This window comes from Papio anubis, chromosome 7 (assembly GCF_008728515.1).
Source record: "Papio anubis isolate 15944 chromosome 7, Panubis1.0, whole genome shotgun sequence".
NCBI lineage: Eukaryota > Metazoa > Chordata > Mammalia > Primates > Cercopithecidae > Papio > Papio anubis.
Genome location: NC_044982.1, coordinates 27,951,723 through 27,979,035, shown reverse-complemented (window position 1 = coordinate 27,979,035; position 27,313 = coordinate 27,951,723). Strand labels below are relative to the sequence as shown.

At 38.3% G+C, this 27,313-nt stretch overlaps 1 protein-coding gene across 40 annotated transcripts in view; it reads left to right on the top strand.

Moving 5' to 3' along the window:
* NRXN3 (neurexin 3) overlaps positions 1–27,313 on the top strand; it is a 1,717,425-nt gene that overhangs the window by 524,997 nt on the left and 1,165,115 nt on the right. The window lies entirely within an intron of this gene.

Sequence of the window (27,313 nt, the reverse complement as noted above, 5' to 3'; positions counted from 1 at the left end):
GTTTGTTTGAATCCATGGAACCCACAAATATAGAGGGCCCACTGTATATATTCTTCTATTAAGTTCTAAATATTTTAACTGTGATAACAATGTATATTATAAATGTGTCCTGTATTCAATGACTGAAAAGAGGAAGATGGAGAGAGAGATGCAGAAATACACAGAAAGAAATCATAGCATGGTGTGGACATTTTAAAAATTCAAGTACATAGAAAGAGTGGTTGAACTAAAGGCTAAAAATTATTATAAGCATATAATTTTTATGAGAAAATGTCATCTCATCTTCAAATAGTGTTAAGAAGCTAGAAAGACATTTTTCCTGTGGTGATACTCTCATTGTATCTGTCTCCATTTTAATTCAGTTCAGTTTAGCCAACGTATATTAAATATCTATTATGTGTTAAGCACTGTGCTAGCCATAGGGATCCAAAATTGATACTGAATGGTTTCTTCCTTCATGGTTTCTTCCTCAGACCAGTTAGAAATATTGGCAAGTTGGATGAAAATAATTATAGTGATTTGAGGAAGTACAAAACATGTTATATTACAAAGATATTTAAAATACTATGGGAGATTTCTAATTATGATGGATAAGCTTGTACCGGAGTGACCCTGTCACTAAGAACAACTAGAAAAATCTGGACAGAGCATAAAATGATCAATCTCAAGGCATCATGAATCCACCAAAGCAGAGAGGACTTGACACCAAGATCCCAAGAAAAGAGAAGAGGAGCACAAAGAGGTGGGATTAAAACTCCGGATACATTCTCCCTGCAGGACATTTCTAAGAAGTTAAGCAGAGAGTGGTGTCAAAGAGGCCGAAAACTTGAGTCAAACTTTCAGTTGTCTTAGGGAGCTGGGGGACAAAAACAGAGTCTGGATCTATCCAATGAGAAAGGCCCTGATAAATACCCCAGGTTTTCATTTGTGATCCTTGAAGGGATATCACCTAGGAATAAGAAGAGCTAACACAAATCAACCAATTCCTACAAAGATAGAAATATAACTTCGAATCAGTTCAGTTTTGGAATAGATTAAGAAGATCTACCACTATTTTTTGCCAGAAGCAAAAATATTTTCCTTCCTGGAAGAGATAACATTACTTAGAGCCTCAAATTATTATTTTTTGTTTTTATACACAGGGTCTAGCAGTTAATTAACTATTGCCAGGTATACCAGGAGATAAAACAATTACCAAAAACTAGGAGAAAAAATTAATGCTAGAAGCAAACCTATAGAGGAACCATATGTTAGAGTCATCAAAAATAGACTTTAAAATAACTGTACTAAATATCCAGGACAGGATAGAGAACTGTGGCTGAGAACTGGGATCAAGATAAAAGTATCAAATGGAAAGTCTATAATAGATTGAAGAACATAATAGCGAAAATTGAGAACTCAGTAGATATGTTTAAGAACATAAGACATAGCTAAAGAGAGGATTATTATCTAGAAGACAGATTATAGAAGATTATTATCTAGAAGACAGATTATAGAAAATACAAGATTGGAGAGGCAAAGATGAAAACATCAGAAAAGAGAAGAAAATACATATGCAACATAGGAAAAGGTCGAATATACAATGAATTAAGGTCAGAGGACTAGAGAGAAAGAATAAGGAATAAATAATAGTTGAAATCAGTTCACTGAGAATTTTCCAAAATGGAAAAAAAAAAAAAACAAGCCTCTGATTAATAATTGTCAGGAAGAACAAGCAGGATAAATACTAAAGAACACCTTAGGACATCTTAGAACACTTTAGTTCAGCTCGTACAAACATAACAGAGAGAAACTCTAAAAAGCAACCAGAGAAAAAGATGCATTAACATCAGGGAAGAAACAATAAGAATTGAAGTTGACCTCCTAAGATAAATGATGCTCACCAAAAGACAAGAAAACATATTCGGAATGCTAAAAGAAAATAATTGCACCCTCTTTTAGAATTCTACAATCAGTGAAAATAGTCTTTAAAAAATAAAAAAGAAATATGCTTTCAGACAAACCAAAAAATGAGAAAATTTATTGTTGGCTCTAAAAGAAATACTAAAATAAGTTATTTAAGCAGAAGTAACATGATCCCAGGTGGAACCATGGAAGTACAAGAAAGGATGAACAGCAATAAAACTTGTAAATGTAAAGAATTATTGAGTGTATAAAATTATAATATCTGATGGGTTTTAAATATATGTAAAATATCTTAAAATAAAAACGTGTCAGAAAATTGGGAAGAGGGTAAATGGAATTAGAGTTCTTAGGAAAGTGGTAAAAAATAGGGATGATGAGAAAAACTGTCAGAAGAAGAAATGGAAAATCTATCAAAGAACTTGAATTTGAAAATGAAACTTTCTTTCAAGGAGAACTCTTGGGTATATGGACTCACAAATGAATTCTTCCAAATGCTTAAACTGTAAGATGTTGGCATTAAACTAGATAAATGGATCAGGTGGACAGAGAGTCCAGAAACTGGCCCACACATGTGTAGACATGAATTATATCAAAGGTGCTACTGCATGACAGAAGGGAAAGTATAATCTTTCTATATATAGTTCTTGGTCAACGGGATACTTTTGTGAAAAAAAATGGATATTAACTTCTGCCTCATACCATACACATAAACCAAATCTAAGTGAATTGTAGATTTAAATGTAGAAGGCAAAATGGGAAAGCATCTAGAAGTAAACAGATGCAAATCTTCATGGACAAAAATTCACAAGCAGGGCATGAAAAGTACTAACTCTGAAGGGAAGAACTAGTATGGTACTAGTATAAAAGTACACGCATAGACTAATGGAATGGAATAGGGAACCCAGAAATAAAGCCAAAAATGTACAGCCAACTGATCTTTGACAAAGCACACAAAAACATAAATTGGGGAATGAACACCCTATTTAATTAATGGTGCTAGTAAAACTGGCAAGCCACATGTAGAACAATGAAACTGGATCCCCATCTCTCACCTTATACAAAAATCAACTCCAGATGGGTCAAAGACTTAAATATAAGACCTGGAACTACAAAAATTCTAGAAGACAAAGTTGGAAAAACTCTTCTACACATCAGCCTAGGCAAAGAACTCATGACAAAGACCCCAAAAGCAAATGTAACTAAAACAAAAATAAATAAATGGGACCTAATTAAACTAAAAAAGCTTCTACACAGCAAAAGAAATAATCAGCAAAGTAAACAGACAATCCACAGAATGGGAGAAAATATTTGCAAACTACGCATCCAACAAAGGACTAATATCCAGACTCAAATCAGCAAGAAAAAAAAAATCCCATTAAAAAGTGAACAAAGGGCCAGGCACCGTGGCTCATGCCCGTAATCCCAGCACTTTGGGAGGCCATGGCAGGCAGATCACCTGAGGTCACGAGTTCGAGACTAGCCTGGCCAACATGGTGAACTCTGGCCCCTACTAAAAATACAAAAATTAGCCGGGTGTGGTGGCATGCACCCGTAATCCCAGCTACTCAGGAGGCTGAGGCAGGAGAATCACTTGAAACTGAGAGGCGTAGGTTGCAGTGAGCTGAGATCATGCCGTTACACTCCAGCCTGGGCGGCAGAGCAAGATTCCGTTAAAAAAAAAAAAAAAAAACAAAACCGAAACAGCAACAGCAAAAAAACGAGCAAAGGACATAAATAGACATTTCTTAAAAGAAGATATATAAATGGTCAACAAACATAGAAAAAAATGCTCAACATTACTAATCAGAGAAATGCAAATTAAAACTACAATGAGATACTACCTTACTCCCACAAGAATTGCCATTATTAAACAGTCAAAAAACAGTAGTTGTTGGTGTAAATGTGGGGATAAGGACACTCATGGTTGGAATGTAAAGCAATACAATTTCTATATAAAACAGTATGGAGATTACTTAAAGTGCTAAAAGTAGATCTACCATTCAATCTAGCAATCCCACTACTGAGTATCTATCCAAAGGAAAAAAGTCATTATATGAAAAAGACGCTTGCATGGGTATGTTTATAGCAGCACAATTAGCAATTGCAAAGATGTGGAACCAATCTAAGTGCCCAGTGACTAATGAGTGGATACAGAAAATGTGGTATGTATACACCATGCAACACTACTCAGCCATTAAAAGGAATGAAATAATGTCTTTTGCAGTGGCTTGGATGGAGCTGGAAGCCATTATTCTAAGTGAAGTAACATAGGAGTGGAAAAACAAAAACTGTATGTTCTCATTTATAAGTGAGAGCTAAGCTATGAGTACACAAAGCCATACAGAGTGATATAATGGACTTTCGGGACTCAGAAGGAGGAGAGTGGGAGGGAAGCTAGGGATAAAAACTACACATTAGGTATAGTGTACACTAATGTATGGGTGCACTATAATCTGAAACTTCACCACTATATAACTCATCCATGTATCAAAAAACCACTTGTACCCAAAAGCTATTTAAATAAATTAATTTAAATTACCAATATAAATATAAGAAAAATAAAGGGAAGAACTGAAAATTACATTATAATTAAGCATATGAAAGAATACCACCAACAGAGTAAGAAGTAAGTTCCAGAGTGGCAGAAGATATTTGCAATATATATAAGCTACAACAAGATATTGCAATATATATAACTACAACTCATGACCCAAAATATATAAAGAACTCTTATAAAACACTGACAGAAAAAAAAATCAGTGTTTTTTCTTTAAATTTACAAGAGACTTAATCAGGTTAAACAGGTACATCACAAGTGAGTAGATTCAAATGGCCAGTGAACATAGGAAAAGATGTTCAAATATGATAGTCATGAAGTAAGTGTAAATTAAAACACCATGTAATACCACTACATACTCATTAGCATGGTTACATCAAAGTCAAGCGTTAGAGAAGACAAAATATATACACCATGGAATACTATGCAGTCATAAAAAAGAATGAGATCGTATCTTTTGCAGAGACATGGATTGAACTGGAGACCATTATCCTTACCAAACTAACACAGGAACAGAAAACCAAATACTGCATATTCTCATTTATAAGTAGGAGCTAAATAATGAAAACACATGGACACATAGAAGAAAACAACACACACTGGGGCCTGTAGGAAGACAGAGGATAGGAAGAGGGAGAGGATCATTAAAAATAACTAATGAGTACTAGGCTTAATACTTGGGTGATGAAATAATCTGTACAACAAACCCCCATAACACAAGTTTCCTTGTGTAATGAACCTGCACTTGTACCCCCGAACTTAAAAGTTAAATAAAGAAAAGAAGCACCTATTCTATTTATTACTGAAAAAAAAATACATATTGTAACCCTTAAAAAAGTAAGAGATGACAGGTTCTTGAGCAGAAACTGTGATTCAGAATTTTGGATTGGCTGCATTTGAAATACTAACATAAAGACTGGTTTTGCCAGTGGAATCTGAGTTCGGAATTTGACTCCTTTTTTTCCTGCTGCTCCCTTTCCCAGCTTGTACATGAATGCAGTCTTCTAGCTCATTTAAATTAGTTCTTTGACTTATAGCAACTGAAAGTAGACTGATTTGATTTTATCAACTGGAACAAACAACTCAACAGTTTTTGTAGTTTTTGCCTGTTGCTGTCCCCCTCCTTTTCAGATGTCATTAAGTGACTTTCCTGGGCTTAAGACTCTACCCCGAGGACCTGGTTACCTTGGTTTGGTTTCTGCCTGAGATGTCTGGTCTACCTCCTGAACCAGCGGGTCTACAATTTGAGGAAATGCAACCTAAATTGATACCCTGATATTTTCAGTGGGCTATGGATTGGCAGGAAGAGACCATAAACACATACTTTATTTAATTTCTGAGTTAATTACCCAGGGATAACAGTATTATCAGAAACATGGTGGCTACACAGGAAAGGAACAGATGTAGTATTCGCTAAAACAGCTTCATTTGGTACCCAGAGTCCTTCAGAGCAGCAAGCAGCTGATAGAGACACTGTCCATATGGCGGTTGAGTCCTTCCAAATCTTTCTGGAAAGCTCAGTTCTTTCTATGATACAGTCTTATGTGCTTGGGGCTTATGTCACATTCTAAAATAATTGACACTGATAGTCGATGCGTGCCCATTTAAAGGATTGTTTTTGAACACTGGAATCTGTCGGTTCTTGATGCAAATGTAGCATAGCAAGGCCACATCTTTGTCTGGAGCAGGAGTTAGAATCCACATGCAGGTGTTCTGGACAAATGGCTTTGCTTCCAGATTTGCAAAATGTTCTTGAAAACCCTTATCCCTATGGGCACAGATACCATAAGAGAAAAAATAGAAATAAGTAGGAATCAGGATTGGGATTTGCTTGAATCTTTACAGCAAGACCCTCTCCATATTTTCAGTTTTCAAAATCAGTGAAATACTTCAGGTCAGTGGTTTGTAAATTGTTCTGTGGAAATCTCAGGTTCTTTGGTAATGCCAGAGGAGGAAACAGAAGTATTTTTCATTTGTTAGGACCTCAATCATTCCTGGATAATGAATTTTCAGAGGGGAACGGACTTGGTTTATTTTATAAACTGTTTGAGCCTAAAGGAAAATGACTACACCTCCCAAAGCAGATGACTAATTTTCAGAAATTGTTTTTTTGGAAAAGAAGGTCTCCTGTTTAATTTCCCATTCGCACCCCACGTATGTTCTCTTATCAGTGAAGGAGATGAGAAGCCACTCTGGGGAAAAGACATGTAGAAGATCAAGAAAGTTTTTCTTCATGGCGTGACTGATACTCCGTTTTTTTTTTTTTTGTTTGTTTGTTTGTTTGTTTGTTTTTTTTAAGACGGGAGTCTTGCTCTGTCATCAGGCTGGAGTCCAGTGGTGCGATCTTGGCTCACTGTAACCTCTGCCTCCTGAGTTCAAGCAATTCTCCTGCCTCAGCCTCCCCAGTATCAGGGATTACGGGCGAATGCCACCACCATGCCCAGCTAATTTTTGTAATTTTAGTAGAGACGGGGTTTCACCATGTTGACCAGGATGATCTCAATCTCTTGACCTCGTGATCCACCTGCCTCAGCCTCCCAAAGTGCTGGGATTACAGGCGTGAGCCACTGTGCCCGGCCGACTGATACTCGTTTGTTCGTTCATTCCAGTGCTAAAAATTGGGCTGGATTTGCCAAAACCAAACTGAAACTGGCTTTCTATGCCTGTGGATTCTGTTCCTATTGTCTGTCCATTCACTGTTCTGTTTAGTTCATGGATGGATTAAGCCTGCCAGCATCACGAAGTATCAGCAGTGGGAAGTTTGGTGCAGGGAAGATGTGAGCACCTGCACCAAACATCTGATACTTTTTTTGAGGACATAAAAGCCCCAAAGAACCAAGTATGACACCTTGACAATCATTGGGTTTTTTGAGCCTGGGCCTTGTAAAGGTAGCTGCCTGTACCGCTGTGGAATCACTTTAGCTACAGTCTAGCCCTCAGTGCTACAGCCTCAGATCATCGATTTTAGCTAATAATAATTGTCAACATTAATTGAGCATTTACTATATGCTAAGCTATATATTTATAGCTTAGCTATATATATAATATATAATATTATAAGCAATATTATATATTATATATTATATATAAACTATATATTATATATATTATATATAAACTATAAGCAACATATAATATATAAATTATATATTTACTATAAGTGTCCTAAGTGCTTACTTGCAGGAACTACTTCAGTCCTCACAGTAACTCTAGGAGATAAATACTACACTGTCATTGTGGATGAGATGGGGGTTGGGTGGGGGATTGGGGTGGGGCTGGTCAGGGGAAAGAATCTAAAGCACAAAGATAGCTTTCCCAAGGCCATGCTGCTGATTTGGGTTTGGAACTGGGATTAAAATCCACATTCTAATGGGTTCCAAGCCCATGATTATAGTCATTATGTTCCACTTCCTCACTACCTGTTCACCAAGTATTATCAGAAAGCGAGGAATTATTTTTCAGACTAATGGAAATTTACTAGTGACTTAGTAATGCATCAGAATATCATGGTAGAAAATCATTCCAGAGCTTTGCTGTTTAGTACAGTAGCCACAATCCACATCTGGCTGCTGAGCACTTGCAATGTGCCTGGTCTGAATTGAGGTGTGTTATAAGTTTAAAATCACACTGTATATTGAAGACTTAATACCGAAAAAGTGAAGGATCTTACAAAAAATTTCTTATGTTGGTTACATGTTGGAATGATAAAATGTTGGATATATTAGATTAAGGAAAATGTATTATTAAAACTAACATCACGGGCTTCTTTTTACTTTTTAAAAATGTAGCCACTAGAAAATTTATAATTACATATGCAACTTATTTTATATTGCTATTGGGCACTATTCTAGAGAATTAAAAATGTACAGATTATCCACAGTAGACATTTCCTTATACCTGTGACACTCATTCATTCATCTGAATTAGCTTGTGGTCAGTTTGAGGCAGTTTGTCTAACGTTTGAGTTACGAGATCAGAGCACGAGGTGCTGGTCCATTTTAGAGGTACTTTATTTAGCTTGTAGAAAAATACACTGAACCATCCTATTCCAATACAGAGTGCCCCAGCTTCACAAAGCAGAACATGGAAGGGTAGACTAGTGAAAATAAGTGAATACAGATAAATAGGTTTTGACGTGTAGTTGAGATTCAGATACATGGAGCAAGATGCTGCAGATTGCACTGTATTAGTGACAGTGAGTGTATTCTAAGAGAAGAGAGGATCTTTATGTGTGGTCAAGGTAGCTGGGGACCAAGTTGTTGAGAATTTTGTATGTCAGGAAAAGGAATGCCTTTGGAGTGACAAACTTTTGTCACTTTCCAAAGAGTCCTTCTTTTAGAATTCTTTATTGATCAATAGAATATTTTGTCGTGATTTACTTCATGATTTATGATATGTTAACATTTCCAAATTTTCTGTTTATTTTATATTAGTTACATCTTAGATTGATGGTTCCCTGGTGGAATTTGGAAAGACATCTTAATCACACCAGCAGTATTTATGTAAACAGTTTTTAAGGATGGTTTACTTCTTAGTTAACTCTAAAGGATGGATAATGCCATCTATTGAATAAAGATTCTCACTTTTCTAATTGGGGATCATATTGTCTTCTTAAATCTTTGTCCCTTAGGCTTTGATAATGGACTACATCTCATCTGGGGGCCTCTCTTCTCTGACTGTATTAACCATACTTATCTTGGAGCTGAAAGACTTTGGAAGGAAGCCAGGATCTAATAGTCAGGGTCTATGGATCTTTGGCAAGTATTACAGGCAGGCCCTGTATGTATAGAGTAACAGAGGTCTCTAATGAGGGGGCACAATAGGATTGGCTTATGTGGACATTATATTCTGAAATTGACACATGAGGTTAAAAAATGCTTGTAATCAAATTTGGCCTGGATAAGGCTTTTAAACTACTCCGAAATTAGGGTGCTTGAAAGCTCCAAAGTTAGGAGTTAGCATTGTTGATTTTCTTTGTATTTCTTCTGAGACAACCCTTTCCAGGAGACATGAAAGTCAGGTCTACTTGGAATGAGGAAAAGGGTTATGTGGTACATAGGAAATTCTCAGGCCAGGCACAATGGCTGACACCTGTAATTCCAGCATTTTGAGAGGCTGAGGCAGGAGGATCACTCAAGGCCAGGAGTTCAAGACCAGCTGGGCAGCATAGTGAGTTCCCATTTCTACAAAATAATAGAAAATGAAATTAGCTGTGCATGGTGGAGCACATTTGTAGTCCCAGCTACTTGGGAGGCTGAGGCAGGAGGGTCCATTGAGCCCACGAGTTCAAGACTGCAGTGACCCATGATTGTATCACTATACTTCAGCTTGGGAGACAGAGCAAGACCTTGTCTCAGAAACAACAACAACGAAATATCCTACTCCCTCTCATTTTTTCCCTAAGAGTATTGAAAGCTGAATTTGTGTAAGTTATACATAAATATCTTGCAATTGCATTGTACTGCTTATTTTCCTAATAAGTTAATTGACTTGTATTATGCTTTACATATTTTGGGCTTGTTATTTGTTTGCGCCTAATATATGAAAGGCAGCTAGAACCTATCTTTTTAAATTGAAGAGCTTTAAATCAGTCAGGGAAATAGACAACTAAACTAAGGGTTATAATGCAAATTGAGAAGTACTTTAACAAGGCCTTTTCTCAGTGCTTTAGGACCACAGAGGAGGAGCCATTCAAGTGATCTGGGCATGAGTAAAGGCTGTAGTGTGACACCCTAGCCCAAGCTACCATCATTTCTCATTACATTGGTGCAACGACTTTCTAAATGCTTTCTCTGTTTCTGTTTTTGCCCTTGGATCTCCCTCTCTCCCAAGTCTATAGCTCCCTAGCAGCTGCAGTATTCCTCTTAAAACATAAGAGGCACATATGCGCCTATCTACTCAAAACCCTCCAGTGGCTTTCCATCTTGCTCAGAATCAGAGCTCAAGTTCCAAAAGGCCTATAAGACCTTGTACAATCTGGCCCTTGCTGCCTCTCTATCCTCATCTCCAGTGTGCACCTCCTCGTTCACCCTGATTCAGCCACACCACCCTCCTTGATGTTCTTTGAACATGTTGCTCGCATGACTGCTCAAGACTTTTGTCCTTACTGTAATCTGTCTGCCTGGAATTCTCATTACTCAAATGTCTACATGGCTTGTTCTCCCATGTTTCCAAAACCCTGAAGAAATTTTTTTTTTTTTTTTTTGAGATGGAGTTTCACTCTTGTTTCCCAGGCTGGAGTGCAATGGCATGATCTCAGCCCACTGCAACCTCTACCTCCTGGGTTCAAGCAATTCCCTGCCTCAGCCTCCTGAGTAGCTGGAATTACAGACATGCACCACCATGCCAGCTAATTTTTTTTTTTTTTTTTGTATTTAGTAAAGACTGAGTTTTACCATATTAGTCAGGCTGGTCTCGAACTCCTGACCTCAGGTGATCCACCCACCTTGGCCTCCCAAAGTACTGGGATTACAGGCGTGTGCCACCACGCCTGGCCATGTCACAGTTTTATAGGCCTTTCCTGAATACCCTGTACAAATAAAAACAAGAATAAGCCTCTACCCTATCCCAGCACTCCTTCCATTTAGCTTGTCCATCACCATCTAACATGCTATAAATTCACTTCTTTATTTGTCCCATCCCCTTAGATTTTAAAGTTCATGAAAGTAAAACTTCATCTGTTTCATCTACTTTGGAACAGATCCTGGCACTTAGTATTTTAATTAAATAAATGTTTGTTGAATGAATAACTTACTTTTCGCTCTGGCATGGCTTCCACATTTATTTTGCCTAATGACTGGATAGATAAATGAATGATGACTATATTCTCTTGGCACTAGCAGAATCTGTTATTTGCCAATGTACCATTTCTCTGGAATAACTTTACAGTTCTTTATTGGAACAAAATACTTTATCAGGACTTGTCATGAGCTCTTGGATTCTGCCAAGACAGCATCTCACTCACAGATGGAAATTGCCATTAATTGTCTGCTTTGATGGTGGAGCACAACATTGGAAAAGAAGACGCCTCCTGGAAAGCAGAGTTTGCCATTGGTGAGAGACAATAAGAGTGAATTGGGCTGGCCACAAACAGCCTCCCTCATATTGAGAAACTCAATTGGTAATACTCAGCTAGCATACAGATTAGTAATGTTTGAGTGTCTGCATGTATGTGCATGCTTCTGTGTTTATATATTACAAGTGTACATGTGCACCTTTGTATATATAAGTAAAAATATATATGATGTAAAAAATCAAAATCTAATAACTCAAAAATCCAAAGACTGGACACACCAAGGGAACACTCGGAAGTCTCAGCAGAACCTTTGATGCTTGGGGAAGTAGAAATATAGGGAAGCTTTGCATAATTCCCTGTGTTCACTACTAGCTCAATGAGTATGACTTTCTGCTGAGCCTAAGCATACAGCAATGAATAACAACAATAGTAACAACACACGGGGTCCCTGCATTCATAGAGCTTGCATTCTAGTAAGTGGGGAAAAAAGTAAGCAAAGAAATCTAAGTTATATATGGTGATATAAATTCTATGAGGAGAGGAAATAAAGCACAGCAAGGGAATAGGAGATGATGGAGTACATTTTAGAAATGGGAGTTGATAGAATCTGAGATTTGCTCGACAAAAAGTTGAAGGAGAAGTAGATGCAAAGACCTGAGATTCAGGTGCTTGTTGAATTCAAGGGACATGAAAAAAAAAAACAAATTAGGGAAGATCAAGTTATATAAAGCCTTTAAGCTATGGTAAGAAGTTTGAATTTTATTCTGGTTACAATGAAAAAGCCATCAAGCACTATTTAGCAAGGGAGTGACTGGTCTGAATTGGAAAACCCCCTGACTGTTCTATGGAGGATGGAACATGGTGTGTGCTAGTAGAGACAGAAGACATGTAGATGGCTCTTACTGCAACCCACGAAAGTAAACACAACAATGTGAATTAGAGTAGCAGTGATGGGAATTTTAAGTAGATGAGTGTGTGATATATTCTGGAGGTAGAGTCAACAGGATTTATTGATGAATTGTACATTGGGTATGCGAGGTGAGTAACTGAGGATAACTTTATTAGTCAAGATAAGCTAGGCTGTGTTGTGGCAACAAACTGCTCCAAAATCTCAGAGGCTTAATACAAAAGAGGTTTATTTCTCAGTAATTTGTATATCCCTGTGTTTTGGCTAGTGGCTTTGCTTTGTTTATTGTTGTTCTTACTCTAGGACATGGGATGGCAGGGTAGCCACTAACTGGAACATTGCTGGTTGACATTGAAAAAGGATAAATAAAATTTAAAGGGTTTCACACTGGGAACGATTAAGCATTTGGCCTCGACATGACACATAACACTTCTGCTCAAACTAATTGGCCAGAAGTAATCATATGGCTCCGTCCTGCACAAGGGGCCAATAAATACAATCCTGTGTTATGCCAGGAGACAAAGGACTAGAGCCTACTCAGACAGCAACACCAATGACTCTATAATATCTTCCTGGTTTGAATAACTGTTAATGGCATTATCCAAGTGCGGGTGTTCGAAAGGAATGAGCTTGTGGGATGTGAAATCCATATTTCTTTTTTAGCGTTTTTTAGTTTAAAAGCCTATTGAGTGGAGATGTCAAGAAGACATGTGGAGATATGATTCTTAAGATTGGAGAAAATCTAGGGGTAGAGAAATAAATTTGAGCATCCACAACATGAATATGACACTTAAAGTATCAGGACATATAGGTACCTGCTGAGAGCCCTCAAGTTCTATCTTTGGATTCCTATAAAGAAGGAATTCCTATAGAGAAGTAATCCAAAGACAGAACATGAGAGCTCTCAACAGGTAGAGGTCTTACAGAGAGAAAACCAACAAAGGAAATAAAAAGAGAGAGGTTCTCATGGTAGATAGAAACACAAGAGAGTATTGAATCTTAAAAGGCCTCAAGAAGTAAGTATTGCAAGAAAAAGGGAATGCTGACAGGTCAAGGAAAACGAGATTTAAATATTGGATCTGGCAAGCTATTGATCCTTTTACTGGTGTGGTATAAACAAGAGGCTAATTTAAAGGGGGCTGAGAAGAGAATGAAAAGTGTGGAATTGATGAAAATGGTCATAGACAACTTTTGGAAGGGTTTTGCTGTAATCAGAGCAGTAAAGTGAGGTCAGTAGTGAAAAGGAACATGGTGTCAAGAAGATAGGTGGTCAGGAAAGGGAGCAGGTTCGTGGGCAAGATTATGGTTTTGTCTTTTGAAATATACTGACTTGATAAAAAAGTATTCAAATGAAAAGTACTCAGATATTAGTTGGAGATATAAGTCAGACATAGAGAAACACCAGTGCCAGCATAAACATGGAGGAGCCCTCTTCGTAGAGAAAAGAGAACAGGGAACACAGATGGGCTCTGATAGGAAAAGTATAGAGAAAAAAGAGTCAGGAGATGAAGGCTGAGACCTGGGAAGCACTCACATTAATAAAGTAGGGAGAAAAAAGCAGATTATGTCCTAGAAATCAAGGAAAGAAAGTTTCAATACCTTTGCAAGAGGTTTTTCTTCCATTTCTATGTTCCTGGAAATATGTAGTCTATATTCTGTACTCTCTGGACAAATTTGAAGGGGACTATACTGTAGTTGATTAAATATATAATCTAAGAACTATGGAATAAAGGTAGGATTAAAAGTTTTTAAAATCTCAAATCAGTGGGGTTGATGCTCTTTGCTTTTCTGTTCTTTTTGTTATTGTCTTCTCTTGTTATTTTGAAATTTCTCTAAAAACTACTTAAATATACAGTTAGTGCCATACTCATCATTGTATTTTTCTTCTTTTTTACCTCCTCCTCCTCCTTCATCACCATCCTCATTAATGATTATCATTAGCAAAATAATCATCACCATCAGACTTCGTTAAATTAATTATTTGGTATTTTAATAACTCAGAGCTATTTTTCATAATTTGGTTAGAACTACTGAGGGACATTCATTTTAGTATAATAGAACATTTTTATAGTACTTCTGGTTATTTGAGTACTTATTAAATGCTTACTTTAAACATGGTCATAATTTCTTCCCTAAGTCCTTTTCAGTTAAATTTCCCAGGAAAGATACAAGAGTTCCAGGGTGAAAAAGAAGTGCTCAGAGGGAATACAAGAGATTAAGACCACAAATATATGGTGTCACTAGAATAATCTGGCAGAAGTTTCTATTTAGGTTAGTTGACTATAAGAAACATATGTAGATAAATAGTATAGGAATATAGGTGCAGGGTAAAATGGTGACTCAATATCTTAATATCAAATGAAAAATGGACTGCTTCCTCCTTCTAGCCTGGAATAATGTCGTATTATTGACACCCCTTCTCTGGAGTATAATTTGGCTTAGTTCTGGTGGTCTGTTGAGTGACTTGGGATCTCTCTCTCTCTCTCTCTCTGTCTCTCTCAACCTCTCTCTCCTCTCCCCCTTGCTCCTTTTTCTCTCTGCCCATCCATCCTTCTCTCCCTCCTTCCCTCCTCCCCACTATCTCTCACTCCTCCAACTCATTTCTTTCTATCAGTGACTTGACATCTACCTAGTTACCCTAGAGACCTCAAAGCAATTATTCTTTCCTTAAACATTCCTTCAAAACCCAGTTGTTCCTGAGGCCTATTGACTTGAATCATGTCTATCTTTGCCATTGCTACCTTCTTAGTCAAATATTCATCATTATTTTCTGGGTTACCTCCACGGCCTCCTAACTTGTGCCTGCCTCTTTTGTTTTATTCCACTCCAATGATCCCTCCCATTCACATGCCTCTCCTCCAGCCTTCTCCCATCTTAGTTATTGTGCTTAAGAAAATTATGGCTCATAGACCAAGTATAGGATAGCAGTGTGAAGAAGTAGATTGAGGGAGGGAGACATTGGAGTTGGAGTTAGAACTAGTTCGGAGGTTAGACTGTACTTGTCAATGAGAGAATCCAGATTCCATCTCTCTAGGACAGAATAGACCATTTCTATCTATATGGAGTATCCCTTACATGCTATCCATATTTCTCTCTTAACATCATTGTACACATGTTTACATGTGTAACACTTCTACTAAATTGTAAGCTCCTTAAGGTCAGAGACCATGTCCTAACATTCAGTAAGCTCTCCATGGTTGTTTGTTGGGTAAATAAATAAAATATGGTCTTAAATAGAACCAGTGTCAGAAGGAATAGGGTGGAGGGTGGAGAAAATGAATATAAAAAAGATTGTATATGGAATTACATGGACTTAGTAAAATATTAATTCTGCGACAATGAAGAGAGAAGGATCAGATATATCTATACAAATTTGAGCTTAGGTGACCATTAACAGAAATAAGGAAGTCGGGAGGAGGAACTGATGAGTTTGCTTTTAGGCAGATTGATTTTAAGGTTCTGTAGAGAATTTTAATTTTAAGTAGATGAATTGTTCCAGCAGACAATTCAGATTTGAAGACTGAAGCTGTGGAGAGAGTTTTGATCTAGAAGTAAAGATGTGTTAGTGAGTGAAATTACCAAGACACCGCAGTGAAAACAGGAAAGAGAGCCTTCATCAGATGCATGGGGAAAGCCTCTTTTTAAGAAATTCGGAAAAGGAGCTGATGACAGAAAATGAGTCTGAAAATGAGAGGCAGAAGTGAGTCATCAAAGAGTTACTTGGAAAGTGTACAGTCAGGAAACCCAGAAAAAGAGGATGTTGAGGAAGGAGTGATAGAAATGCCAGCTATTGCACAAATATTGCATACTATAAGAATGGACGCCTATTTAAATTTAAGTAATAGAACATCAGTAATATTATTTTAGAATTATTTCCTCATGAGTTAAATATGTTTTCTCTTAGGAAGCAACTAAGTTAAAACACGGTATTTAGAGTGCTGCAGAGACAAGGTTATAAAAATTCTTTCCTATATCATCAGTGGTTGAATAAAATTCCTTTATTGGTTTTTCTTGGACTGTACCCTCTAGCCAAACAGCCCAGTGGAATCCAGTGATAGAAGCCAAAGAAATAAAAGCTAAGTGTCTCAATTTATCCTGTTGTCACTTTCAGCTTTCTCTGCTCATTATTAGATACCAAGATAAGCAATAGATTTAGGTTTTTTGATGGAATTCAAGTGGATGCCTTGACTCTCTTTGACCTGGATCTAGGGACACTCTAGTCAGATTCTCAAATTTTTTTCTTTTTTCTTTTTTGCACATTCATGGCTTGAATAAGGGTAAGAGAGACCTGGAGAGATACTAACAATCTTTCAGGTATAACAGGGCATGCTGTTAGTTAGTATTTTCTTCAAGGCAGCCCATGATTAGGCCAGAGGAGGAGGATGCCACTATTCACTTCTAACCTCCAACCTCCATCCCTGAATTATGGTAAACACAGAAGATGCTTGCTGGTCAGAAGAGAGTTGACTCATTATGTCAGGCAGTAAACCAAAGATTTTATCCCTTTATGATGAAAGAAAACTCAGATAAAAGCAAGACCAATAAACAAGCCATGAGAATTGGGGAAAACAGTGATGACGTGGGGTTAGTGCTATGAAAGTTCCCAGAAAGGTCTTTGAAAACTCTGGGCCTATAAATTTAATTATGTACTACTATTTGCTAATATTATATACTAATATTTACTTTGTTTGGAGGTAGAAACACTTTACTATCCACTTGTCTTTAGTATGAACACCTTCTTAGGAAGCATTAATGAAACACCTAATACTATCTACTTCCATGCCAGTCCAAAATTAAGCTCTAAAGATCGAGGAGTCAGAGGTAAGGGTCAGTAGGATTTTCTGTGGTCTTGACTTCTTCTCAAGACATCTATTTGATTTCCAGTAATAGGAAGTGGCTCCCAATTACATCTATTCCCAGGGTCCCTCGCTATTCTCTTGTCATCTTGATTTCAGTTTGGTCTGATTAGATGGTACTAAGTTTTCTATACGGTGATTTAGATTACAAGAAAAATTGGTAAATGGTGTTATACTGCTTCAAATCTGCAGCAATATAGGTAGGTGTCTTTGGTGAGGTTTTGTTTGCAATTATAGGATTCCCTAGATGGGGACTCTTTCATGAAAAATCATAAGAGCAAGTGGTTGAATAAAGGTTATTTCTAGACTGTTTTCTCCAGACTAATTAGATTAGTACAAGGGCCAACCATACAGCCTCATAGTTTCAAGAGTGCATTGCGAGTCAGATGGACTTGAGTTTAAATCTTGCCTCTGCCACGTAAAAGCTTTGTGAGCTTGGACAAGTCATTTACTTCTCTCAGCCTCAGTTTTCCCATCTGTAAAATGAGATGATTATGGCATCTTATAGAATTGTTGCGGTAATTTTTGATAGTCTAAATATGAAGTATTTGGCAGGCCACGCACAGTGGCTCATGCCTATAATCCCAACACTTTGGGAGGCTGAGGCGGCTGGATCACTTGAGGTCACGAGTTCGAGACCAGCCTGGCCAACATGGTGAAATCCCATCTCTACTAATAATACAAATATTAGCTGGGTGTGGTGGCACACACCTGTAGTCCCAGCTACTCAGGAGGCTGAGGCAGGAGAATTCCCTGAACTCAGGAGGCAGGGGTTGCAGTGAGCTGAGATCATGCCACTGCATTCCAGCCTAGGCAACAGAGCGAGACTCCATCTCAAAACAAAACAAAACAAAACAAAACAAACAAAAATAAAGAAATAAAGTATTTGGCACAGTTCTTGGCACTTAGTATCTATCCTTCATTATTAGTCTTAGATGGAAAACTAGATGCCTCAACAGACCCGGCCAGGACAGCATTCCCACAGTCTCCAACAAGTCAGCAAGCTTTATCAGCTTTATCTCTGATATTTTTTTCTAGACAATTCCACTCCTTTTTCATCATTACCACTACTGCCGTAGACCTGGGCGCTACCTTCTCTTATTTGGATTTTTTGGCTTTTTATATATATATATTTTTGTTTGTTTGTTTGTTTGTTTGTTTTCCTCCCCACTGCTCAAATACCTGCTCTAGAGCCCTGGTCCTCAGCTTTGTACTTAAGATTAAGATTTGGTATGAACCAGTTTTATCAATTTAATCATCTATTTTTTATTTTCTTCATGCATTTCTCCCCAAACACACATATCATCCCCAAGCCAATAATAATTCCTTTCAAAGTACTTTTTATACTTTTGGTCTTATATATGTCATATTGCAGTAGGTTTTCAAGTTAATTTTCGTGTGTGTGTGTGTGTGTGTGTGTGTGTGTGTGTGTGTGTGTGTTTTCTCTGGCTTTCTTTTAGTTCATTCCCTATGTGGCCACCAGATTAATCTTTTATATAATACCAACCTGACCTCATCACTCTTCTGAACCAGAGTGATTTCCTAGTGCCTTTAGGATCAAGTTAAAACTTCTGAGGCCGGGCTCGGTGGCTCACGCCTGTAATCCCAGCACTTTGGGGGGCTGAGGCGGGCGGATCACGAAGTCAGGAGATCGAGACCATCCTGGCGAACACGGTGAAACCCCGTCTCTACTAAAAATCCAAAAAATTAGCTGGGCGTGGTGGCAGGCGCCTGTAGTCCCAGCTGCTCGGGAGGCTAAGGCAGGACAATGGCGTGAGCCTGGGAGGCGGAGATTGCAGTGAGCCGAGATCGCGCCACTGCACTTCAGCCTAGGCGACAGAGCGAGACTCAGTCTCAAAAACAAAAAAACAAAAAAAAAACTTCGACATCAGCTGGATGCAGGAGGTCTTCTGGGGGCATTATTCAGCCTCAACTCCACTGTCACTCCCACTCTACTCATGCAATTCAGTCATATTGATTACTCTTGAGACTACACATATGCCAAGATTTCTTACCCTCGTTTCTCGCCATCCGTGCTATTTCTCTTACCTTCCTCTTTCACCTGACTAATGCCACTCATTTATCAGATCTCACCTTAGTACTCCATCCTTTGAAAGACATTTTCTGATTGCCTCTTCCATCTACCCACAGCTTGAATTAAGAGCTCATCCCTGATTTCATGGTAATTTAGAAATATCTTTTTAGAAACCTTTATCATGCAAATTGCTCATTTTGATTTTCTGACTGTCTCCTCTTCTAAAAGAAGGCTTACTTGCAGTATTTTTTAATCTTTGTATTTCCACAGAGCATGACACTCAATAAATACATGAGTGTCTGAAAAACTGAATAAATGTATGTATGTCTGTTTCTTTTAACAGAGTAAATTATTTTTGGGAAGGGCCAATCACTCTTTTCTGCTTGTTGGCTCCACATTTCCTAGCATGGTCCTTTGTATATAATAGTTGATCAATAAGTAGTGTCTGAATAATGATATATGTGTCTATCTTCCCCAGATCATTCTAAGTTCTTCAGCAAAAAGATTGTGTCATAAGAATTAGATAGCCTCTGGAACAATGAATTACAAATACTTCATACTCTGTTTAATGCACATGTTTAATTTTTGCTTTGAGTTGAACTCAAGTTACAGTGCCTTATGAGAGAGTCAGGCAGCTTCTCTGTACTACATAAGCATGTACTTGATGAAGCTTGGGGTCAGAAACCTGGAAACTAAGTTTAGTAGGAAATTTAAACGCCAGAGACTGGATGCATCCTAGGAGTGGATTACCAGTATTGATACTTCTAGAGAATTTTCGATTCTTATTTGGTTCTTTCTCCATAAACCTGACCAGTCCATGTATCGCAAGCCTCAAAGGATGCAAGCCTTATTCTGGTGTTTTTTATTGCAAGTCAAAGTCTAGCAGGAGCTGAGGAATGAGCAGCAGAGGGAGGGTGTATTAATTTCCTGTGGTTACAGTAACAAATTATCACAAATTTGGTAGCTTAAAAACAGTAATTTATTTTCTCATAATTCCAGAGGTCATAAATCAGTTTCACTGGACTAAAATCAAGGTGTTAACAGGGCCTCTTAAGGGTCAAAGTGAGAATCTGTTGCTTGACTCTTCCCATTTCTGATAGCTGCCCATATTCCTTGGCTTGTGGCCCTTGATCTCTACCTCCATATTCACATTATCTCTCTGTCTGTATGTGTGATCTTCCTTTGCCTTCATCTTACAAGGATTCAAGTGCTTGCATTTAGGGCCCACCTGGAGAATACATGATAGTCTCATCTCAAGATCCCTAACTTAATCACATCTGCAAAGACACCTTTCCAAATAAGATAACATTTACAGGTTCCACGGATTAGGATATGGTATCTTTGTGGAACATTATTCAGCCTGCTACAGAGATATGTTTCCCTTTTTGTAGATCTTCTAAGAACATTGTTTGCTTACAGACATACTTCAGGAGCAAATGACTTCCAAACTGATGGTCCATTGAAAAAAAGCCTGGGGCTGCTTTCAGGAAAGGTCTAATTTAGGTCAGCCCAATGCCACTGAACAGATGTATATGGCAACATTCCCAACTCCCATTATGAAAATAAACCATTAATTAATACTTATTGAGGAGCTGATGAGTAACCAGAAGAGCTGGTCTGAGTTCTGGGCAAAGAATCAGTGACAGTCAGTTTCTACCATCTGGCTGCTGTGGGTAGATTGTGGTCCATATCTGTAGAATAAGGTGTGCACAGTTGGCTTGGCACTCGCTCTTCTGTGTCCAGCAGTAGCTCTTGCCATCTGTCTTATCAAAAGAATCAAAATGGATCTAGGTTGTCACTGGGAGATTACTGAGTATCAGTGGACACTATGAGCTTGAGTCGGCCACCCCATGCAAGGTTAGAGCAGGAACTTCACTGATGTTTGAATTAGGGAACTTCAGGACCTAAAATTGGGATGCAGACATTTCTTGACTCTTTCATGTCTTTTCCACCTCTTTCATATAATCTAAGGGGGATATGGACCTTGGAGAAGTCTTCCTCAAGGCTTTGGCAGGGGCTCCTAAACATGCTTCATCCATGCCTACTTGAGTGTAATCTGCTATCTTGAGCCACAGGCAGGAGAGATCAAATTTTCTAGTAATATTTTTTATAATCCAGCTAGCTGAAGAAGTGTGATCAAAGAATCTTAAAAGTGTGATCTTGAAGAATCTTAGTTTCTCTTCTGTTGTAGAGACAGGATAGTAATAGTTGCTGAGCCTATAGGCTCTGAAGCCAGACTTATCTCTATTTCCATGCTGGTTCCACTACCTAATAGCTGTGTGAGCTTAGGTAGATAATAAAATCTCAGATTCCCAGTTTTCTCAATTGTAAAATAAGGATAACAGTAACCAACATATACAAGGTGCCAGGAGATATTCTAAGCATGTTACATATATTTAATCTTATTTTCACAACAACCCTATGAGATAAATGTACTATTGTTATCCTACTTCAAAGATGGAAAAACTGAGGTACAGAGAGATTAAGTAACCTGTCTAGATCACATAGTAACAAGTCACTGAACAAGAATTTCAACTCAGAGTATATGCTTCAACTCAGAATATACTTCAACTCAGCATATTTGATGTTAACTATGTTTTATGCTGCTTCTTCTGCCTCAGGTTGTAAGGATCAAATAGGATGGCCATCTATTCCAGGTCACCTTGGAAAGTTCTGGGTAATACCTCCTGTCCAGGTGAATTATTAATAGTGTCCCCTTCTTTTATTCTCAAAGGTAGTGTCACATCTTGGTTTGAATGTATTTCACATTTGGATTAAATAGTTTTTACATGTGAAACACTAAGAATGATGACCAACCCATATGAAGCTCTCTGTTAATATTAGCTATCGCTGTTTCTACTACTGCCATCACCACCACCACCACCATCACCATCACCCACATTCATCCCAACTCTGGGACCTTTAGGGTTAGGGGGTTAACCCGAGTTCTGCAAATGCATATCATGGGAGCCACTGTTCCCAGTTCCCACACCCACAGCAGACATTGCTCGTTGATCACAGTACAACAGTCTTTCCTACTTAGTGTCATAGACAACCATTTTTGATTGATCATACTTGACGTGTGAAATGAAAATTATTTATCACACCTAGTTTTATTTAATCTCAGAATACAAGATCCCAGTGTATGGAGACTGAATTTAGTCTGAGCTTGTGGTTTTATATGAAAACTTATTTGATTCCTAGAAGTGATAATGAATTTGGGACCTCTTTAGACACCCTATGTCCCCTTTCTCCAATATTTCTTTCTACCTATTTCCCTATTATTTCTACCTCTTCTTTTATATAAATATAAAAGAAATTTAATTCATCAGTTTCCTATTCTCTGCCTATAATTTTATGTGTTATAATAAAAGACTATTGAAATACTACCAAAGTGGACACAATATAAATAAGGCAAAGGAGTGAGTCATCATAGGAATTACAGTTGGCACCCAAGATCAAAGGCTTAGAAAAGCTATCTTTAAATGTGATTTGTGTAACTGGTAGTGAAATTCATTTCAGGTTGATTTTGCGTGGCATAAGGGACATCTAGTGGTTATCTAGGTCTCTGCAGATTTACTAAAGGTAATGCAAACTCGTAGGTATAAGTATTAGGGTTTATATACCATCACCTTGAAAGGGAGTCCCAAGAAAGGAGGGGACCTTTTGTTACATGACTACTTTTAAGCTAACAAAGTGTAAAGAAACCTTTTTCGGAAGAAAATTAATTCGAGTCCTAGCATTTCTATCTATGTTATTGTCAGTTTGAACCCAACTCTTATTTGCTGCCTTCTGTACCAGGTTGGAAATCATTCTGTTATCAGCTACCTGCCAGCCTGGTATATTCTTCCTATCACTTTCTCTACCTCTTTTGCTGATTGCAGAGGGACTCTTTGGACCACTTTGAAAAGCCATCTGATTAAAGCCTTCATTAGGCTAGAAGCAGAACTGCTTCACAGGCCAGGCAAGAAATACTTTGTAATTGCTCCTGATGGGCAGATCTCCTTTGGAGGTTGCTCAGCCATCAGGAAGCCATATAGCACTGGTCCATGTGTATTTTGTATAAATTAGTGGGCTTGACATTATAAGAGGTTGCCCCTATGGGCACTTAAAAGAGTTCTCCTGGAACTTACCTATTGGCCTGCGCCTCTTTATGGAACCCGTCTTACACATGGTTCTGAACTAACTGCTTCTGTCATCTGGATTGCTTACAATACCTGCTTGCCTCATGTGCTACTATTGTTTCCAACCAACTATGCTAGACTTCTTAAAGGTTGTGTTTCATTGAATCTTTTTACAGTAATTTCTATGACTCTTTTGTCTTTGAGACTCTCATATTAGCTTTTTCTACAAAAGCTGTTTGGCATGCCTATTGTCAACTATTTTCTTTCAGAGTAGCTGCTAACAGCCAGAAGCTGCTAGTTGTGGCCAAAGGCCTCACTGTTGGAGATTCATTCTTGCTCTTTGACTCTAGGTACAGAGGATGAAGACTCTGAGGTACTGTCTCAAAACATCCATGTGTTTTCTATGACAAGTCAAAGCTACATTGTCATATTAGAGGTGTCCAGTAGCCCCTTAGCATGCCTCAGAGTGGGAGGTAGTGTTGGCACCGAACTTTGTCAGCCAGTCTCTTAGAGGACCTTACTGGAGTTTGTGATTGAGCTTTTACTTCTTCTGTTAGTATTCTGCTGAGACATATACTCTAATGATAGCTGCCACTCTGGGGTGCAGAACTTTCCATATAGATTGCCTTAAAAATAAAAGCGCATTTTCTACACATGCATGCTGGGGAAAACTCTACTAAATATTCAGTGGTTCCATCAAATGCCTTTTATCCATTTGTAATACTTTAGCTTTCTGCCTTTTCATCTTATTACTTATTTTCAGGCAGAATAGATATAGAGGCTTCTTTCTGCGTTATAGTCTTCATCGACTTAAAGGCATCAGGAAGTAGCCCTTGTGATTTTCCTTGCTATTATTCTTCCCATTTTTCCACCGCCTCCTGTAAGCACATACTTTGTGTCAGGTATTGAGAGATACAGAGAGAAAAGGCAGTTTTCTCCCCTTGAGAGGCTCCTGGTCTACTGGAGGAAACAGACAATTCCAGCACAATATGATAAATACAATGATAGCAGTTAGAACATGAAGCCATGGGGGCAGAGAGGAAGAAATCAGCTTTGGGTGGGAGTGGAGTGGGTAGAAATATTGGAGAAGGGCTTCTCAAAAGAGGTGATGCCTAAACTGTGCCTCAAGTGATGAATAGTAGTTATCCAGGTAGAGAATCCAGGCAAGGCTTATCCCTGGAATGATAAATTGGAGGACCTGCTGAACTTTTGTCAAGGCTGGTAACAGTGAAGTGAGGACTAGATCAGGAAGAGGTTTTTATATAATGCTTCAAAGTTTGCATTTAATTCTGAAGTTGATAAAGAACCACTGAACAATTTGAAGCAGAGAATGACATGTTATTCCCAGACATGCTAACAGTGAGACAATTAGAGTCATTTCTAGTCCTTGGAATAAAAATAACAGTAGTTTCCTAGTGGTTCAGCAAGGTATGTTTTAAATTTTGTCATCTTTTTAATCAAACAGCTTAAGGCTTCCTTTCTAGTCTGTTACCTTTTCCCCCTAATTGCATAATGTATATATTTTTAGAGCTTTTCATAATCAGGTACCACCTATTCATCTGATCTTAGTTCCTCTGCTTTGTGACATGTAACTTTTACTCTAGTGGAGTTGGTGCCCTCATCAAATATTCTAAGACAGAAGGAAATGTAGGCATTCTCTGGGTAGGTCTGTTTAGTACCTAAGAAAATGCAGGAAATGAGAGTGTGTATGTATTGAGCTTCTACTATGTGCCACACACTTTGCTAAATACAGGGAATGCATTGGTTACCATTTCAGAAACACACAACCCATGTGTTTATGATGCTTAGTTTAGAGAATCGAAACAGTGCCATCCCTGGCAACCAGAGGGTACAGAACTACAATTTCAATCAAGTTTATGGTCATAGGTTCTTGTACATTAATTGACATGACAAGTATATCTCACTCCAATTTTGATATGAAAAAATGTTCCCTCCTTAAGTATCCTTCAACTTTCTCTGTGCATGTTGGTGGCAGCAATTATGTCTCAAGGTCTATCCTCCATGGTCTAGCGCTAAAGATACAGTGGTTATTTAGTACATTTACATGGGCTTTTGTTTCTAATATTCTAGTATAGCTAATCAATTCATATTAACTTGGCTTTTGCATTAGAGGATAAGAAAGGTGGAGAATAGGTTCATCTCAATTTCTGGCTCTCAGTGACTGGTAGTTAACTTCTGGGAGCACTACCTTGAGAGGATTCTGAGGCTTCATCTGGGTTGAGTGGGAGTAGAATATAAATACATCGATTGATGATGAATGCCATCTGCTGGGAGAGGAGGGTAGAGGCACTTATTTGCCGACATGGCTCTAAGAAATGGGAGAGCTGCTATCCAGTTGTGTGTGAAAAGATTAACTGGCAACTAGAAACTTAGAAACTACCCATTGACTAGTTCTGGCTTGGAGAACTATGGCCTATACTTGCCAGTTCATATCTTATGTCTCTGCCTGGGTCTGTCTATGTCAAGTTATTATTTATTAACTTAGTAGAAGCTTAGTAGACTCTGTGAAGATGATAAAGCCTGAAACAGCAAGCCTGTGATAGACTGTGATAGACTGAGCCTTTATAGTATCCTTACTGTTCCAGAAACTTGATTGACTGGAAACTTTTTCTCTTTATTTATTTATTTATTTTTTTTTTGAGGTGGAGTCTCACTCTGTTGCCCAGGCTGGAATGCAGTGGCATGATCTCTGCCACCCGGGTTCAAGTGATTCTCCTGCCTCAGCCTCTCGAGTAGCTGGGATTACAGGTGATTACCATCACGCCTGGCTAATTTTTGTATTTTTAGTAGAGACCAGGTTTCACCATCTTGGCCAGGCTGGTCGTGAACTCCTGACCTCATGATCTACCTGCCTTGGCCTCCCAAAGTGTTGGGATTACAGGCGTGAGCCGCTGTGCCCAGCCTGGAAACTTTTTCTCTGAGATACACAAATACATTGCAGCCTGTTCCTGATCAACTGTTTAAGTGGAATAAAAGTCCTAAGAAAGTTCTTCTTGAGAAGAATAAAATTGAGACCTCTACTCTGAATAGGTATGGAGCATTCAATAAGGCAAAGGGTCGGAAATCTTGCTTAACTTCCTACTGTTCCCATCTGTAACTAGGCATAAACCTATATGATCATTTTCCTTTCACAAAGAATCCGTCAAGTAAATACTCGTTAAAGCCTACGCTTAACTTGAGCACCAGTAGTAATGACTCGCATTATCAGTGGGGCTCTTGGGCTGGCACTCATGGCTCTGTGATTCATGAGGGCAGAGTAACTGACTGGCTTACAGCTGTCTCTCTTTTTCTGGCTGGCCTGCCTGCATGCCTAGATGACGGAATGGCTTTTTTCAGAATGAGGTATGGACTAAGGATTTTGCTACTTCAACATCAGTTTCCTGGATCTTTTCTTCTACTCCAGCTTGCCATATGTCCCTTTTATCTTTTCCTGGCCTCTCTCTTACAAATAGGGCCATAGATCAGAGAGGATGGCCCCATCTGGTGAAATCTAGCTTTCAGATATGCTTCATTTGACCCATAGAGTGTTGGATTACACAGAATTTTAAAATTTAATTTTAAAAATTTAATTAACTGTCAACATTGTACATTGGTTTCAACTTTATCTGGAGTTTTTTTAACCTTTATTTTGAGCTCTAGAACTTGGACATTTTCTGGCTCCTGCCTTGCAAGTCTGAACCTCAGTTCCAGTTTTCTATTTCTGGTGCTTAGTCTTTTATCTTTGGCAGATCCTGACCACTGTTAACAAAATATAAAGCATGAAAATGGTGGCATCCATCCGATGCAGCATTTGGGACTTTGAGCCCCAGGTTGGGTGTCAGCTGGGTGTCAGCTGTATCTCAGCAGGTGGAGTTAGTTTGCTGACCTCTGTTAGCAAGACCAGAGATGCAGAT